This window comes from Miniopterus schreibersii (assembly GCF_964146895.1).
Source record: "Miniopterus schreibersii genome assembly, chromosome: 11".
NCBI classification, from domain to species: domain Eukaryota; kingdom Metazoa; phylum Chordata; class Mammalia; order Chiroptera; family Miniopteridae; genus Miniopterus; species Miniopterus schreibersii.
In genome coordinates this window covers 34,705,390-34,725,463 of record NC_138111.1, presented here as the reverse complement: position 1 = coordinate 34,725,463, position 20,074 = coordinate 34,705,390, and the positions used below count along the sequence as shown (strand labels likewise).

At 40.9% G+C, this 20,074-nt stretch overlaps 1 long non-coding RNA gene across 1 annotated transcript; it reads right to left on the bottom strand.

Annotated features, from left to right (window-relative positions):
• Nucleotides 1-13,053: 13,053 nt before the first annotated feature.
• On the bottom strand, nucleotides 13,054-19,509 carry LOC308563943. The gene is made up of 4 exons (XR_013999877.1): nucleotides 19,465-19,509; nucleotides 17,269-17,358; nucleotides 14,008-14,063; nucleotides 13,054-13,178 (listed from the first exon to the last, which is right to left on the bottom strand). It is a non-coding gene; the product is annotated as an uncharacterized lncRNA (long non-coding RNA).
• Nucleotides 19,510-20,074: the final 565 nt, after the last annotated feature.

Here is a 20,074-nt window from a genome sequence, read left to right as displayed (position 1 = left end):
CACATTTAAAAAGCAAGATAGGCATGTGGCTAAACTCTAATACACAGACTATTCCAATCCATTGTTAAGAAAACTAAACAATGCATTGGAAATATGGACAAACATTTGCACAATGAATTTAGAAGAGAAAATTCTAAATGTCCAAGGAACAGATGAAATGAGCTCAGCCTTGCTGTTGATCAGCGAAATACCAATTAAAACAACTAGGTATTTTTCCTCACATGACGAAGATTGTAAGCATCTGATGCGACAACCTTACTGTCTATAAAAAGGGAAATTGTTCAATAAGCCAGGGTAGATTTGTGCTATAAAACATTATGCAGTTATTAAAATAACGAGGTAACTTTCTATATATTTGGAAATAAGTTTCTCCTATTTTTTAAATTAAAAAGACTTCTAGAATAATAAACATAGTGTGATCTCATTTTTGTAAGAACCAAGCGATCCTGTCCCTTGTAAGCAAGTAAACCCTTAGAAATGTATGTAAAAGAGAAACCTTGATGGATATTAGGTGGGTCCATTTATTGAGGTAATTCCTGCATTACAACATGGCAGCTTTCAGGAGGCTCTGAGCAATGTACTTTCTGCTACTGACACTGCTGTCCCATTTATTTGGTTTCCATTATTTATAAAATCTAATATACAAGTTTTGGCTTTTATAGTATTACCACTCCCCGAGGGCACATTGATAAGAAATGAGGGCTCAGCAAAAAGACATGCACAAGCTTGAATGTTGTTAGTGCTTCTTCAATACCTATATGAACATTTCTGAAACCTTTAAGCACATTCATATCCGGATCTTCAAAAGTTGAATCTGCTGAGAATTTTATTCTCAAAGTAATTTTTATCTTATGCTGAGGCTGGGATAAACCATTATTCAGGAAGTTTTTAAAAAGGCTATTAATCTTCGAGACAGAATCTGGCGTGGGGCCAAGTCACTTTCTGTTAATATGTTTGACACTTGGGTAGAAACATTAACTTGTTCATGCCATTAGGATGCTATTATTTAGCTCACCAGTAATGGCTAAATGATTCTACATGTAATGCCGATTCCCAAGGAGGTTCTTAAGAAGAACAGAGTTCATTATGTTCACTGATGCTGTGATATTAGGAATCGACAGAGAAACAGAGGAATCACAAGGAAATACACAAGAGGCAGAAGGACAAAGACATAAGCCAGCAAAATGCAGGAGAAAATACACTCTGCCTGGTGGGGCTAGAGGCCTGTGCTCTCCAGTTGCGCTACTAGTTAGGTCCACGCTCAACCGCTGAGCCACGCCCGGCATAAGGAAGAGTTTGTCTCCTCACAAGAAATTCGAAAAGTTTTGCGTGGCCCATCCACTGGGTTCCCAAAGGGCTGCCGAGCCCGTCTGTGGTGTGACTGCTGGCGGGGACAAGATGTCCTGAGAGAGGCCTGGGGAAAGAGCATCCCCAGAGCTGTCCTCAGAGGGTGCGCTCTCTGGCTGCGGGAGCAGCAGCCCCCAGCTCCTCTCCTGCTTCCAAGGCCAGAGGCTAGACGTGAAAATAAGTGGGTTTGCCCGGCCCGGCGTGGCTCAGCGGTTGAACTTCAACCTAGGATCCAGGCGATCGGGGTTCGATTCCCGGTCAGGGCACATGCCCGGGTTGCGGGCTTGATCAATGACTCTCTCATCATTGATGTTTCCGTCTCTCTCTCCCTCTCCTTTCCTCTCTCTGAAATCAATAAAGATATATTTTAAAAAAAGAAAAAAAAGAAGAAAATAAGTGGGTTTAAAAAACATATGGATGTAGAATGTGGTCAGAGCCTGAAGTCAGAGTAAGAGCAGAAAAGAGGTCTGAACGAAGGGCCACCACAACAGAAAGCTATTTGAAGGCAACTGCGACGCTGCGAGTCCATGCCAGGCCCTGCCGGCCGTCCAAAGCCGCTGCTGCGAGAGCAGCTCACTGAGAGCACTGAAGTAAACCGGCGCGTTAGGGTCGCTCGGTTCCCCTCATGCTGTTTACATCCGTTGCCCCGGTCTCCAGTTTCAGACTGACAAAGGCTGCTAGGAAGAACTCCTTGTTTTGTTTTGTTTTGTTTTTACACTGACAAAAAAATGGCTGCTAAGTACAGATTCAAATACCTCTGCATGGTCGAGTGCTTTTCTGTGTTCGTGGGTGCCTGAGGCCTGTTTATTTTGGGAGGCATATTGGCATTCATTTCCACTAGAAACTAGCAGAAGGAAGCCAGATCCTTTTTTTCCCACAGAAGGGGAGCAAGAAATTCATTTTTTTAAAATATTTAAGAAGAAAGATCAGCGATAAGCAGGAACATGTCAGGGAATATTACGTATTCTGTTTTAGGATTTGGGGAAGGGCTTAGCACCCGAGAAATCAGAAAAGCTGCTTTTGCTATAAGGAAATGGCAATTTGAAAGTAATCTATGTCTAAATCTCAGGGATAGTATTGTGAGCCTATCCAAGGGTCTGAGCTCTAACTACAAAGGAAAGGTGAAATGAAAAATAGGGAACTAGGAGAACCCAATTTAGAAAAGACATAGTTTATTCTGCAGGAGAAATGCTGGACACAGATCCTGTACTAAGCAGCAGGCATTTTCATGCAGGGTTGTTGAATTACCAGTGGATTTCCAAGTGAAAGGTGAGTTAAGAATTGAGTCACATAGGGCATTAGATATGAAAGAACATGGTATACTTTGTAGAGGATTGACCTGTTATTGCTTTCTGAGTTTTAATTTTATATAGATGCTTTCCTAAGCTAAAGACACTGATGGTTCCAGTGTCATTTCATTACTGAGCATTTCTTCAACACACACCTTCATGGCTATTAAAATAAATTTATCTAAAAAGACAAAGTTCTCAGCCACTAGGAGCTTGAGCCCCAGGCCAAAGAACCCATTTGAATTTCTAACCAAAAGTAAGATGACATAGGACTCACGGCAGCTCACATGATTTCTGGCACTAGACAACAGCTGCCCAGTCTCTGGGACAGGGGGTTGCAGTACTTAATCTCTAAACAGGCTGGGATTGCAGTAGCTCATCTTTGAGACCCAGGTGTGTGGAGAATGATTCACCCCCTCCTGTGCCAGGTATAAATCTACTCAATTAAATTAACACAGCAATCTTTCTTTGAGTAATCTATTCTATAGGAGGAAAGAGCACCAAGATTTAAGTCCAAAACTGTTTATTGTAGCAACGTTTATAGTGGAGACAACGAATGGCCATCATTAGGAATGGTCAAGTGAATGTTGGTACTTCCATTCTATGCAATTTTATACAGCTATTTAAAAATGGGTTAGACTTGGGCCTGGCCAGCGTGGCTCAGAAGTTGAGCATCGACCTATGATCCAACAGATTGAGGTTCGATTCCCGGTCAGAGCACATGCCTGGGTTGTGGGCTCGATCCCTGGTAGGGGGTGGGTAGAAGGGAGCTGATCAATGACTCTCATCAGTGATGTTTCTATCTCTCTCTCTCCCTCTCCCTTCCTCTTTCTGAAATCAATAAAGACATATTTAAAATCAATCAATCAATCAATCAATCAATCAATAAATAAGAGTTAGACCTTATTTACTGATGTCAGGTATAGTAGCTGACATCTTTAAATGCGTACTCTGTATGTGTCAGCTCTGTGTTGTACACTTTACAATCTTATAAGATGAGAACTATTATTTCCCTACTTTATTTTATACATAAGGTAACTAAGCACAAACATGGTTAAAGGATTTGCCAAAAATACCAGAACTAGTTAGCAAGGAGCCAGGATTCAAACCTAATCCGTTTGACTCCAAAATCTGTGCTTTTTATACCTACACACGAGCTTACAAATTGCAGAGAAATGAAAAGACAACATTTGAATGATAACAAGCCAAAAACTACATAATATGTTTATGTTTTTGTACGGATTTGTATGAACATGAAAGAAAGCATGGAGGGACACAACCAGATTAACATGGATTAACTTGAGGAGGCAGGTGTGGGTAGCAATAGAAGGAGTGAAAGAACTTACTATTTATACACCTTTGCCTTGCCTTCCAAGTTATAAACAGCACATATCTAATAGCAGCATCTCTAGTCTAAGTTACAGGGTTCTTTGTGCATCCACAATACGTTCCAGAATCCATTCTTCCATCCAAAGAACATTCATTAAATATCTTCTATGAAACAAGCATTAACCCAGGCATAGAGATACATAGGTCAAAGATATCTAGAGAAGCTTCAGCCAAGTGCAGGAGACAGGCAAGTAGAGCATGTGGTAAGTGTTAGGACAGTAGTAAAAAAATAATAATAATAAAAATAAGGTACAGTTAACACAGGCAGGGCCCAGACGTGAGGGTGGTAGTGGGGAGAATCATAATCCTAAAATGTTTCTCCAAAAAGTGGCACCAGGCAGCCTTAGCTAGACAATCTCCTATGATCTTATTATTGTCTCCTTTTCTTTCATTTAATTTCAGTTCAATCTCTGGCTTAGAGAAACAACAAGGTAGATTCACAAGGCAGATAACCTGGGCTTTGGAATCTGGCAGGCCTGGGTTTGAAATCTTAATCTGTAATTTACTAGTTGTGAAACCTTGGGCAAAGTGTGTTTAATTTTTCTAAACTTAATAACTACTTTCAGTCCAAGGAGAGTGTCCTGGGTATCTCTTACTACATTAAAAACCCCCCAACATTTAGGGGCTTAAATAACATCATGCATTTTGCTGGTAAATATGCAACATGAGCTGGGCTCAGTGGGGATAGTTCAACCCTGCTCCATACAGCATCAGTTGGGATGGCCAGACCATGGCTGGAAGATCCACTTTCCAATTCACTCTCATGGCCAGCAAGTTGGTACTGGGTCCTTTCCACACTGGTTTCTCCATGAAGCTCTTGAGGCTTTCTCATAGCATGGAACCTAGATTTTAAGAGCAAATATTCCAAGGGATAGGAAGTGCAAGCTGGCCATCTCTTCAGGTTGGGCTCAGACATTACACAGACTCACATCTGCTAGATTCTATTGGTCAAAGTAGTCACAGAGCCCACCCTGATTCAAAGGAAGGAGTGCATTGGGAAACCTTGAAGAATGCAGATCTGTACAACTCATGGCCAGAGAAATTCCTAAGGCAACAAAATACAGGTTCTGGCAGTAGCAATTTGGGCCTGTGTGAACTGAGGAGATAAGGTTGAGTGGATATGGCTAAACCAACTACAAGACAATACTCCTACTAGATCTACACCAGACTGGAGCTCCCTGAGCTATAAGAATCTTTGACTGTGGAACAAAATAAGTATTCAATAAGTGATTACAAGATGAATAAACGAATGAGTGAATGAATGAATATAAGAACATTGGCCCCAAAGGTAAACATGAAAAAAACAAGCAAACAATTAGAACCTAAAGCAAGAGTCAGTAAACTATAACCAAAATCCAGTCTAACATCTGTTTTTGTAAATAAAGTTTTATTGGAACACAATGGCATCCATTTTCTTATGTGTTGTTTATGGCTACATTCATGATACAATGGCAGAGTTGAGTCATTGTGACAAACAGCTATGGCCCATAAAGTAAAAAATGTTTACTGTCTCTTTCAGAAAAAGTCTGCAGACCTCTGTTGTAGAGTACTGAAATCTAAACAGTACATCTACACTTCTTATCAGCTTATTTCCTCTTTCCTGTCCTCTATTATTATTCATCTATCACTGTGTACTCAAGGCTTAGGTATAACTTAAGAGGAGAGAAGGGATTTGATCCTAAGATCCAGAAAAGAAAACTTGCACCATTTCTATTATAATAGATGCAGCTACCATGAATGGAGGAAGGAGAGAAGAAGAACAGTTAGAGCAGAGGATCTAGGTAAAATATGCTATTAAACAATTCATTTAATTACCCCTTTTCTTGCTATAGGACCTAACTGTATCAGATTGATACCACATTTGGCTGCCATTCTGCCAAGGAGTCTCAGTTAGGTAACAATCAGGGTTCTTCGTGACAAAGAACAAAAACAAACTCTAGGTAATTTAGTCAGAAAAAAGGAATGAAAGATATTGGGTGGCTCACTTCTATCCAGGAAAGTTGAAGAACCAAGTCCAGAGGCTGCATGGCAAGTAACAATATCCCAAATCTACAAAACTTGTCCCATAAAGACCACATTGCCTCTACTGCCTGGACAAGAAAACTCTCTTGTACTGCTCTCACCACCTCGTCTGGACCTTGGACCTAGCTATAGGGAACATCACTACTGCCTCTGGAAACCGGACAGGGCAATCCAGGCTGCCACCATCTTCATAATTGATTATACATAGTCCCCAATTCTTTGCATCACTAGTAACGGAGTCTAAGTTTGACACAGTGGCACCTGGTTGGGGAGTTGTAAGTCATATGCATGAGTTGTCACTCCAAGGGGGTCGGGGAAAGTGAGAATCTGGCTTCCATGGTTAGAAGTAATCTGTCCCTAACTCAGAGTATCCTGAACTTTCAAATTCTCTTGACTTTCTTTGATGTTCTGTGTCCAAATTATGGCAAGAACTTTGAGAGGTGATTCACCTGCTAATGTTTTTCCTTTTCGTTCATCTGTAACAGTATTTACTAAGAGTGGGCTGCATGAAAGCAATAACTTTGATTATGCTTTGACATGAGCACATATTGGGTCCGGGTCTGAGCATGGGTTTACCTCACTTATCAATACAACACTCACTGGCTATTAAATTTGTCATTTCTCAACTCTTTCAAAGAAGCTTCACTAAATAGAAAAGATGTGGGATAAAGGGGAGGGACTTTTAAAGATCATTTTTTACTTATTTATTAAACTGTAGCAGGAAATAGGAGCATGTTTTCCCACTGACAGGAGAGTTCGTATAGAGGGGAAAGTTAAAGACCCACTGATAGGGAGCAACAGATGGAAGGAGGCGAAGTTTTCATATTATGATGGTACTTCAGCCCAGAAACAAGGACTGTCCGAAACATGACTTGCCAGTCATTATCTTTCCTACAGAATTCCCAATGGAGGGAACCAGATATGAAGAATAATAAGCTAAAGGTAAAGACATTATTACTTTTTAAATCATTAGAAGAGCTAGACAACGCAAGGCTCTCTCATCAAGTCTAGGTTCAAAAACGTGGCTAAGACATAGAGACCTAAGGCCTTCTGCTCCCCTATATGTAAGCAACACACTGAATTGCACTTTTAGAAAAAGGGACGGCCTACACCTCGGTCCACTTACATACATAACCCCATGGAAAAAAAGGAAGTGAAGAGCAATGTTTCACGACCTTGGCACTATTGAAATTTTTGACCAGGTAATTCTTTATTGGGGAAGGAGGTGCTAACCTATGCACTTAAGATGTGTAGTGGCATCTCCTGACTTCTACCCTCTAGATGACAATAGCACATACATCCTCCTAGTTGTGACAATAAAAAATGTCTCAAGTACCCTCGGTGGTCCCCTGGATCTGTCTCTTGCTTCAACAGTGTTTGACCGGAACAGACCCCAGGGATGCTCCTTTTTTCAGCCTCAACCACCCTCCAACCACTTTTCCAGTCACCACCTTCAGAACCACCTCAGCCATCCTCAGCTCCGAGACCAGCTAACACCATTTTTTATTTTTAACTTAACTCCTTATTGTCAAACAACCATGAGCTCCTAAATTCATCAGAATTATTCCACTGAGGTGGAGGCTGCTGTCAACCCCCTGGCCAACCTGCATCTGTGGGCCTCCTACACCCACCTCTCTCTGGGCTTCTATTGCCATCAAGACGATGTGGCTCTGGAGGGCGTGGGCCACTTCTTCCCGGAGTTGGCCAAGGAGAAGCGTGAGAGCCCGAGTGTCTATTAAAGATGCAAAACCAGCACAGTGGCTGTTTCTCTTCCAGGATGTGCCGAAGCTGTCCCAGAATGACTGGGTGAAACTCAGGACACCATGGAAGCCACCATGGCCTTGGAGAAGAACCTGAACCAGGCCCTTTGGGATCTGCATGCCCTGGCTTCTACCTGCACAGACGCTCGTCTCTGTCTCCTGGAGAACCACCCCTTGGATAAGGAGATGGAACTCAAGAATATGGGCAACATCTGACTCACCTCCTCAGGCTGGCTGAGCTGGGTGAGTTTCTCTTAGAAGGCCCACCCTCAAGCATGAGTAAGAGCCTTTGGAGCCCAGAGGCGTTTGAGGGGCCTCTCTGCATCCCCCTGGTGCCTGGCTTTTTCCTGAGCCTCTCCCGGAAACCACTAGGCATCCTTTTAACCACCCTGGAGTCCTTTCCCATGCATTGGACCAAATGGAAACAATAAAACTTTTTGCAGGAAAAAAAAAAAATGTCTCCAGACATTGAAAAATGTTTTGGGGAGGAAACCCTCCTGTTGGGAACCACTGGAGAAAAGAATGGCTGGCCAGTCTCTGGAAAGCAGACTCTGCTTTGTTCTGAGGTAGGAAGGCAAGAGAGTAGAGCCCACATGGGTACTGACTTTTCAAATTCAGTAACCACACCCTCAAGTTAAAAAAACAACAAACACCCAGTAAATATCTAGAGATCTTATTGTCCATGCTGATGAACAGCGCCATCTTTCTCAGGGAACCAGTACGAGGTGGGCTGAAGTATCTCCTCCACTTTCATTTTCACTTTTGATTGCTTCCCTCTTATCCCCTTGGGCTGGCAAACAGAAATTAAGGACCACTGATGGTGGGCGTCCTGTACTCATACAGGGTGTGATGGTTAACTTTGTGCGTGACCTTGAGTCGGAAAACGGATGTCCATACACTAGTAAAATATTATTTCTGGTGTATCTGTGAAGGTGTTTCTGGAAGAGGTGAGAATTTGAATGGACTGATTGAAAAAGATTGTCCTTACCAATGCGGTGGACATCTTCTAATCTGTCAAGGACCTGAATAGAACCAAAAGGTAGAGAAAGGACGAATCTGCCCTCTTGCTTGAGGTGGGACATCCACCTTCTCCGGCCCTTGGACATTAGTGTTCCTGGTTGTCAGGCCTTCAGACAGGAACTGAGGTTGACACCACTGGCTCCCCTCGTTCCCAGGCCTTGAGGTTTGGACTGGAACTACATCCTGGTCCTCCAGCTTGCAGAGGGAAGATTGTAGGACTTCTCAGCCCCCGCTATCATGTGAACCAATCTCTCATATTGTCTGTTTCTACATATAACTTTATAAATATACACATCTCCTATTGGTTCTGTTTCTCTGGACAAACCGCACTAATGCACAGGGATGGGAAAGGGTTCCTTGGATACTAAAACTAAGAAAGCCCCAGGCAGCTAAGGATAAGTTGGTCACCCTATCAGAACTCAACATATTTTAAAGCAGGGGAGCTTCCTTCAGGCTTGGAGTAGTTACCCCAACATTAATCATTTCATCACTTATCCTTAGAATCCTCCTAGAATCTGTTTAGTTTAACTATTGTCCCCCAAAGCCTCTAAAAGAAGTCACCACAGTATATTAAGTTAACTTAAAGGCCAAAGGTTACTTAAGATAAGAAATTCACCTTCTATTCTATTTTTCATCCCCTGCGTGCAATTGTGATGTTCAGACTGGTTTGCCAGAGTTCATACCATGAGTCTAAGCAAAACAAGTAAGAATACCCCAACATTTAAAAAATGTGAATTTTCTCCCATTTAATTCACTAGAGAGAAATTAAAGTCCTAGAGCAAAATTCCCCTCCTTTCATTGAAATTTAAGTCTGGAAGGAATTATAGTCCAGTATTCTCGCCATCCTCGTTTCTTATTTTGTTCACTCTCAGTTGGAGTTGCTTCTCTCACATGGAGTCTCAATTCCTTTTTTCACAGCTGTGGCCTGAAACATCTTTCACCAGGATGGGTGGAGCTCCCCGCAAACCCTCTAAAGTTGGATTAATCCAAAACCATTTGTCTCACCACTCTGGTTCTCTGATGTTTGTGAGGGTCAGCAGAACACATAACAATATGAATGGATCAGCCCACACCCATGAAAAACAAGTGACTACCAACTCATGACAGCAGTTTATTTCCCAGCACAGTTCTTTCTCCAGATCCCTGCATGTGGTATAATCCAGACCACATTGCTGTCGGCAGTCAAAGAACATAGCAGATACTTAATGTTGTCCGGGGAGAGGTGGCAGACAAAGAAAACAGAAGAAAACAGAAGATGTGTTTCATATTCTCTCTGTTTGAACTGTAAGATGAACACCTGTTTTCTAAGATGATCACAATCCTTTTCGAGTTTTGAAGTGAACCTGGGTCTGGAGGTACAGTGTTTAGGTACAAGATTTTAAATTTATTTTCAGCTCTTAGATTTTTAATAATCTCATTGAATTTTTTCTCTACATCAACCTGACTCATAAGGGTTTCCATTTCTCTTTAAACATTTGTTTAAAACAGAATTACCCTTCATGTCAACCTCCAACCCCACCCCACCACAATTGCTCCCACAAACCTGGCTCACATCTATGATTTAAGCTTATACAATAAACAAGTCAGAACAAGCATGAGGCCATGTGCTGGTGGAGACCGTGATGGTGAAGGGCCAGGATAGTGAATTCAAGACCTAAGGACAAGCTACATGACTCTAAAGCTGAATTCTACAGTGATTTTCTTCCCCTTGCATTTTCTTTAAAATAATGTGAAGAGAAACTAGATTTGGAACTACGATTCTAGTGCCACCTACCTGTGCCAAGCACTAGTAATTTAAATTCCAAAGGTTTCATACATTGGTGTTCTCTAGTCCTCAAGAACCAAGTAGCTTCTACAGTTTAAAATGCTGGTGACCCAAAACATCAAAAACAAAAACACCTCCACTTACCAGTACCTAAAACATCTATTGTTGAAAGTCTTTCTGTCTATCTTGAGATGAGCATTTTCTGACCACAAAAGTGCCTTTTTTCCTGTAATCTAATATTATCTAAGATTACAATGTCAGCTGTCACAGGCGCACCAACAGCCTCAATCTCCCTAAAAGGTACTTTGGCCCAAATACCAGGTCTTATGTCAGTATCCACATGAACCCACATTGGGTATCACTATGTAGCTATTTGAGGGAATGGAAGTTTTATGTGATATCATGACAGCTTTATTACCAAGTGTCCAAGAATCCTGTGCTAATGCTCACCACTCCTCCTTTTGGGGTTTCAGACCAAATATATGCAAGAAGCAATAACCCAATGGGAAACAAAATCGCCTTTTATTAGCAAGAACCATACACAACCACAAACCTACACCTGTGCATTGCAAGCCTGAAGATATCCTACCACAGTTCAAAAACCTTTAGGGTTAGGGCTGAGTCTAAGGCTTGTCTTTCTTGGAACTCCCAAAGTTCTTTATGTCGATCTTTCTTAAGTCATTTACCTCCCTGCTTTGTGCTCTGTGCGCTTATCTCCTCCCATTATGAGATTCAAAGGTCCTGAAGGGAGAGGCGTTCATGAACCCCTTGCAGCACACAGCACATTGCCTTTCAGAGATACGCACCGACACAAGCAACCGTGCTTACGTTTCTTCACATCATTATCTGTCACAGTGCAAGCGGAGTTGACTTGCTCAAACAGAACCCTGGGCAAACATTATTTTAATAAATGTTTAAGAATAAAACTGTTTTGTGACCTTTCTGTTAAAAAAAAAAAAAGATTATGGAAAACACTCCCTTACCAGGATCCGTTTCCATTAAAGTTACTGTTGTTTATATTTAAGCATGTATAAACCTAATGCATCATTGCAATGAAAATAAATAGCATATAATATCTGTAAAGGAAGGGGCAAAGTATATATAGGAGACCTACAGTTTCCCTCAAAACATAAGCAGGGAAGCAATCTCTACAAGAAATCCCACACCTCTGCCAAGCTATCCTCAATTCTCTTCTCATGGCTCATGCCAACAGCAGAGAGGATACCTTTGTAGCTTCCTCTCAGGTCACAGACTCAAGAAAAGATGACGGGAATGGTGAGGTACAGGACTATTTAGCTACATAGCATTACATACTAATCTGTCCCCGAACCCCTTCTTTGGTCTCTAGGTATTTCATCAAAGGTGTTGAATATGAAATGGGCTGACCTTGTGTCATACCACGAGGGAATTACATAGGATTCACAAAAGCATATAAAAAATACAATTGTCTTCATTACATAAAGAGATGTTAAAATGCACATAAACAAACATGTTTATTTGTTTTGAACATTAACATTCACTAGCACGAATTTAAGTTTCCTTTTCTGTTATGTCTGGTAAAACAAGCTTCTGAGAGGCCATTCTGGCATGTGTCCTTCTGAAAAAAGAGGTCAGGAGTAGTGTTGCAGTATATTCCCCAATAAAAATAGCCCTGAGAATGTTCCTGATTAGATCTCCTGGAAGACATAATTTCCATTTTTATTCTTGACATTTACTCCTAAGATAGCAATGAGGGGAGATGGTACATCAACCATCTCTGGGCTGCTCTACTAGTGATTTTGGAACTTTGACCATGAAATGTTTTTAAAAGTCACATCTCCACCTGTGATCTGGATACACAGAGAACAAAGCTATTAAGCAATGTGCCTGAATTATAATTCCCAATACTGTGAAAAGGAGAGGCCATATCATGGGACAGAGCACAGAAAGGAAATCAGTCTCCTGAGAGTGATTCTGAGATGCATTAATGTACCTTATCATTGATTCTGCAATGGAACCAGCCTCCTATTGGGAAGCAAAGAATTATTCACTGGGAAAGGTAATTCAAATGGGGTTCTTATAGGAAGCAAATTAGCATATGTAAGCAACACTATCAGATAAAAAAAAATACCCTGGGAACAAAGGAAATCAAGTGTAGAATAAAAGAAGATAGGCTGTAACAACATAAAATTTCCCTCTGCTAGTTTCTCATTCCTATTCTAAATTACCTCTAAACTAAAAAACAGAAGTGACAGGCATCACTCCAAATAATACAAAATGAAACTCTGTTCATGTTTGCAAATTCACAAAATAAAACACAGGATAATATTGAAATACAGTTGTCAAGGTACTAAAATAATGTTTATGATAATATATGTACTGCTTTATTAATCAATAGCAATATGTAGCGGGTCTACTAACTACCATAATTTTTTAGTAAGTTATATTGAAAGACAACTTTAACATGATGTGCACATGAGAATCTCCACCCGGAGGGCCCCTGACACATTTGTTGGCATGTCTATTTCTGATACATGGCCCCCTGAGAAGGAGAAGCACTGAGAAGTCCCCTGACTGTTTCAGTCCTTTGCTCCAGGATCTCTGAACCTGAGAATGGGGACGAGTCATTGTGATTATGGAGTTCTTTATGGGCACATCCAACCATAAGAGGGTCCTTGAGACCTCTTATAAAATAAGACTCAAGACTGTTTTGATCCCTTTCCCAAAGTTCAGTGAAGACTAAAGGTTGTCATTCAATTTAGAAACCCTTGCAACTTGCAGTAAATCTCACTACACAGAAAGCAAGCTGGAATCTCCAGGCCAGCCCTGGGAAAGTTTGGGATTGGGCGAGCAGTGAGCCTCCCCTTGTGAGGCCCCTGACATGGTTGCTCTCTGGAGATAGGATTTCAGTCATTAGAACTTGCCTGTATCACGTCTGGGGACCAGGGTTTACCTTGGTGCCTCCGATCTTAACTCTATTATTAGGTCTTCCTCTTGGAGTGTTGCCATCATTGTCTCCGTTTCTTTCTCATCCCTGATTAGCTCTCACTAATTACAAGAACTCAGGCAACTCCAGGAGTTTGTGGGGAAATCTAACAATTCCTGCAAGTAATTTTCTCCCATTCTGACCTATTCTTATTTCTTCAAGAAGGGCTCCCCTATCTTTTATCATGAATGGCCAGTTATGGATATCCCTTCAGTATGAACCATTAATTAGAAGATTGTTTTCCTTTCATGATGATGCACAATTATGATTACAATTGATTCCCTGTGGGTTCTGTGAGCAATTCTGTTTGGCCCAACCAACTGAGAATATAAAAAGCGAACAAAGAACAAGTCGATGGCAGGTGCCTGGGGCAGTGCCTCTCAAACTGCTACATCTTACAATCACCTAAGGAGTTTTTGAAAAATGCTGTGTCCAGAACAAACCACGTACCAAGTAAATAAGAATGTTCAGGGTGGGTCCCAGGCATCATTACATTATTTTCACAGCTGTGGAAAAACCGAAAACAAATAAGGTGATTATCTCACTACATCTTTGGGTGGTAGAACTATGCATGACTCTTCTTCACTTTCTAATTTTCTTTGCAATTTTAGCCTTTTATGACAACTGTCTGGCTTTTATGATATATAAATTGTTAATCTACTTTTGCTTTAATAAATAAACATTTAAATAGGAATGAAAACAGAGTTGTAAGGCGTCATACCTTATGGAAGGACACACAAAAAATTCCCTTATGCTGAGAAGCGGGGAGGAAATTATGAGTAATGGGAGTGGGAGAATCTGAAATGAACTTGTTAGCCTCTTGCTTCTGTGGGAGACGGGAGCTTTCAGTAAAGTACATGAGATGACAACACTGCAATTAACCTCAGGTTTGTGGGGTTCATGCAACTTCCTGAAATTGTGTGAAATTACTGAGCTTCTCTGAATATTCTTCTGGTAAAAGACTTCATTGAGTTAAGCAGGTTTGAAAGGAGACTCAAGATCCCTCTGCTTCAGATCCTTGCTGTTTGAAAATGTGATCTGAGGATCACCTGTGTGGAAAACACCATGGGTTTTTGTAAAAAATGCAGGTTCCAAGTTCCACTCCAGGTCTACTGATTCAGAAATTTTTAGATAAACAACAAATACTTTATTTTTATTATAAGCAAGTCCCAATTATTCCATGGGTCATACTTATACTAAAAAAAAAATCAATTACTGTTACTTATACATGGATAAATCTCAAAATTGGTAAATCAGAAAGGTCAGGCACAAAAGGCTATGCATTTTATGATTCCATTTATATGACCTTGTGGAAAAGGGCAGCTTATAAAAACAGAAATTTGATCAGTGGTTTCAGGGGTGGAGGGTGAGTGAGGGATGGACTAAAAAGGGGCATGAAGGAACTGGGAATGAGGAAAATATTCTACATCTTGAATGTGGTAGTAGTTACACAGTGTACACATTTGTAAAAATTTATAGAACTGTATACTTAAAAGGGGTGAATTTTATTATATGTAAATTATACCTCAATAAATCTGACTTTTAAAAAATTCATTGTTTCTCTGAAATTCAAATTTAACTGATATTTTTATTTGCCAAATCTGGCAACCCTATCTGGTAATGGAACGAGAGAAACTTTTTTTAAAAGAACCTTCAGTAATTCGTAGCACACTGTCCATGGATGTTCTGTAACTGCAGTGCTAGAGCCCTTCTGTGAACTTAATACTATACCACCAATCACTGAACAAGTGAGATTATATCGCTTGTTTACTAGGGCCTGAGACAGACTCTGGCCCTGCACAGAGGACCTTTACAGTGTCTGGAAGCAACCATTTACTTTATACTGAAGACTGCCCACTTTGCAATGTCCAGTGGCCGGCAGGAGAAATTCCTGTTTGATCGCTCCAGCCCGGCAGCTGCAGACAGTGCTGGCCGGTGCCTCTTTGGGAGCTGAAGCCAGAAAGTCTGGGTGAAAAGTTGCTAATGAAGAAGCAGTGTTTTCCTTTCTGTTTCAGAGAGGGACCTGCGGACTCTTTAACAACCATCTTTTTGTAAAAGAACACCGCCACCTAGCAACAGAATCAAGTACTCTTCCCAGGCCCAAAGGACTGCCTCCAGCTATACACTCCCAAGTGCACAGACGTGCAAATTGGGGTTTTGGTTGCTTTCCACTTAGCATCCAGGGTGTGTAAGCTTTCCATGGGATGCAGGGAGAAAAAGTTACTTACCAATAGAGTCTAGGTTTGTTAAAAGGGAGTGGAAAAGGTCTTTAAAATAGGACAGTAATGTAAAATACGCATGGATTTCCTTTACTACACACGGGTGTGAGAATAACATAACTAAATAGACTTTGTTGAAAGAAACTTTTTCTGCCAAAAGATGTGTAGATGAAATTCAATCTTATGTTGCAATTCATAAAATGTCCACATTTCTGGTGTAGGCAAAAGGCTGAAAAATAATTATAGCACCAACAAATAATACATAAAATCTCACATATAAAAACAGCTTGACTCAGAAGCATTAAGCTTGGCTTCCACTTGAGATTCCAGATCAACCAACCACTCCCCAAATCTAACTAATCCTGTGGTCTTCATTTTCATCCCAGCCAATTCACGAAGTCTTGTGCCACGTGTGTTTCTAACACAGGGGAGAAATCTTGCCATCAGAAAAAAGAAACTACTGAGTTAGAAATTTCCCAAGCATTTGATGTAGGCCTTTTTTGTGTGTCTTTTCTTGTTTGGTAAGGGGGCTACAGCTAGCTAAGAAAAACTCTTTCAACTTGTCAACTGAATAGTCACTCTTGGCTTAGTGCCACCAACTTTAATAAATATGTTCCTGTAAGCTGTAGCAACAGAGATTATATTGCTGTAATAAATATTTACTCTCCCTTACTTGATGCTGAAGAACCCTAATTCCAAAATAACATAGTCTTACAGTTGGTTATTACGTATGGATGTTTTACAGATTAATACAACCCCCATCAATGAGATTATTTTATATGGAAAAAGGTGTTTGAACATTTTAATTTTCAATCAAAATAGTCACCTATCACTTAACTGATCATTTATAATGAGCGAGACATTGAGCTACAAGCTTACATTAATGAGATATCATTATGCTCACTTTATAGATGAGGAAAGAAAGCTTGGAGAGTAAGTAATCTGGCTCAGATCACACAGCTAGCAAGTGTCAGAGCTACACTTTAATGCCAGTGGCTGGAACTCCAGAGGGTGGAGAGATGCCTCACTGGTAAAAGCAGTAAATACTTTGCTACATCTTTACTTAAACCAGGCTGAAACAGGTAGCTCCTATATAGCTAGTTAACCCGCTTCAAATGTGTCCTGAGAGAACGATGTTGAACCCAAAAGGAACCCATGGCCAAATCCCAAGGCCACATTCTCATTACAGAGAGTAATCCCAGCACACAAGGTTCTGATGTCTCAGGGAGGGCAGTGGACATTGGGTAGGGCTCCAGTAATCAAATGCTGTGTAACAAACTGCCCTAAAAGTTAGTATTTTTTTTTTTTAAAGACCACCTACGTTTATTTTGCTCACAAATCTGCAATTTGAGCAGGTATCAGTGGGAACAGTTTCTTTGCACTACTTGGCATCAACTCTTGCAGCTCAAAATCTGAAATTGGAGTAATCTGAAGGCTCATTCACTTACCTGACTAGTGATTAATGAATACTAGCCGTGGGCTGGAACCTTACCTGGGGCTGTCAGCCAGAACACCTATATGTGGCCTCTTCATGTGTCTGGGCTTCCTCACAAAATGCTGGCTGAGTTCCGAAGGTGAGCATCTTCAGGAAAAATATCCAGACAAAAGTTGGATTGCCTTTGAGACCTAACCTTAGAAATTATTTAACCTCTCTGTTGTGGGTTGAATTGTGTCTGCCCCACCCCTAAAAAAATATATTCAAGTTATAACCACCAGTATCTGTGAATGTGACCTTATTTGTAAATCGGGTCTTTGCAGATGTAATTAAATTAAGATGAGATCATACTACTTTAGGGTGGGTCCTAATCCAATGATTGGTGTCCTTAGGAGAGGAAAATTTGGATACTGGACCACAAAGAAGAATGCCATGTGACAATGGAGGCTGAGATTAGAATGATGCATCTCCAGGCCATGAAATGCCAAGGATTCCCAGCAACCACCAGAGCTAGGAAAGAGGCATGGAACAGACTTCCCTCAGAACTCCCCCAAAGGAATCAACCTTGTTGAAGCCTTGATTTTTGCTTCTAACCTTGAGAACTGTAAGAGAATAAATTTCTGTGTAAGCCACCCAGTTTGTGATGCCTTGGTATGGCAGCCCTAGGAAACTAATAAACTCAGTTTGTTCCATTCTCTTAATTGAGGGAGCCATGAAGTCCCACCCAACTTTGAAGGAAAGATAGATTCTAACTCTTGGTCGAGACTAGTAAAGGTCTAGAAGAGAATGCTGGATTAGGTATACTGCTATGGTTCTCTTAAATGCAATCTGCCACAGGTGAAATCCCAATCCATGAAACTTAAACATCTTTGGACAGCTGCTTTGTTGAATGAACTCTATATCCTGGAATAGATCAAGTTTTCAGTATATTCTACTTGGGTGTAGCAAAAACACTGGGGCTGGAATTCCCTTCTTAGCAGATTATGTGTTGGGGTTAGTTAAGTAAGAGCAGGCTCATCCTGGGAATATCCTGTGGCTGTTTCAAACCACAAACTCTCTTTGATGTGAAGTCCTTGGGTCTTAATAACATGCAAAGATCACCATCACGGGAGGCTCATTCCGAGTCTCCAGTCCTGGTTTTTCTACCTAATGGTTGACTGAGAATCTCTGAACTTCGGGTGGGAAAACTCAAACACAATTGGGTAGGTCCTCCAAAAGTGAGGAGAGAGAAAAATTATTTTATAAACATATGCTGCAGTGTGGGCAGAACTAAAGGCCTGAGCTTCACAATGGAAATGGACCGCTGAGTACCATGAGGAAAAAATGAAAAGTCCATAGCAAGGCACATCCACAGGAAATCTGAGAGCCCTTGAGATAAAAAGAAAATACTTAAGGAGGGAAACCACATATAACCAACAAGAGGGAAATCAGAATGGCACTGCATTTCTCAACAGCAGCCTCGGAAGCCAGGTCCCGTGAAGAATGCTGTCACAATTCTAACTGAAAATTATTTCCAACCTCGGATTCCCTGCTTTCACAAACTATCCGCCATGAGTGAAGATGGAATTCAAAAAAACATTTTCAGACATTCAGTGTTTTCAAAATTGACCTCCTTTTCACTCAGTATCAGGAATCTTCTGGAGGACATGACATGTTGCCACTAAAATGAAGGAACAAGACAAGGAAAAATTCAGCATCCAGGAAATTGGGTCCTTGGGTGGCAGCTGTGCAGCAGGTCCAGAAAACAAGCAGTCTGTATTGAATAAAAGGATGTAGGATGCTAGGTGGATGTCTTCAGGGGGATAAAGGCTATGCTTCTTTGATGATTTGGGCACAAAGAAAATAGGCATGAGATTTAAGATACACAGGAAATCTGGTTAATAAAAAATAAATTTGTAAATTAAAAAAATATTGCCTGCACAAAGAACAAAAAATATTCCAGGAGAGTTAACGTAATCAGAGTATACTACAACATATAAGGTCTAAAAATGATGATTCAATAAAACGCTGGTTAAAAGCATACTGTTTTAATATATGAGGATGAGTTTTGCAAGAAGTGGCTACAATGAATTTAAAGCCACTGCCTTTGGGAAGCAGGACTGGAGGTGGAAGGAGGTGGGGGAGAAGAGACCTGTTTTTTGTTGAAAGACTTTTAGCAACATTTGACATTTTAAACAAAGTGTATGCATTACCCTGATTAAAAAAAAAAAAAAATAGTTAAAAAAACCAAGCAAGATAAAAATGAGTATTCACCAGAGGTTTGTGAAATCTGAAGTAGACTTGGAACATTGTGAAATCTGTAAAAAAAACAAAAATTGTGCTCTGTGGTCTCCATTTCCGTAAGTTTAACAAACTAGGTATTCTGAAAATCCCTCCCATCGCAAAACACCTAATGCTGGATAAATTAGAGCAGACACGCCTTGAAATTTCTCATTAAGCTCAAAAGAAAAATGATGGTCTTAAATAAAATTTTCATAAGTGCTGAAACAAGCGGTATGCCAGCACGAAGCCCAGATTCTCTAAAGTACGCCTGAACCAGAAGCCCAGAGAGAGAGCGACGTGGGTCAACTGCCCACAGGCCTCGGCAAGGCCTGGGCCTGACTCACCTCCGTACTCCAGCCAGCGCTGACCTCACGAGAAGTCACCCAGGGCCCAACACTCACAAGGGCCTATAAAGCAGTCTGTCGGAAGTCAAACCTAAGAAAGAGAATGTTTCAGGAATATTCTGCCTGGTTGAGAATGAAGAGAAGTCTGGGAGTCCGGCCAAACTAAACACGAAGCCCACAGTCAAGTGAGGGAGTTAAACCGAGGTTGCAGCTGGAAAGTGTGACAGTCTTTGGGGCGCTTCGAGTCATTTTTCAAT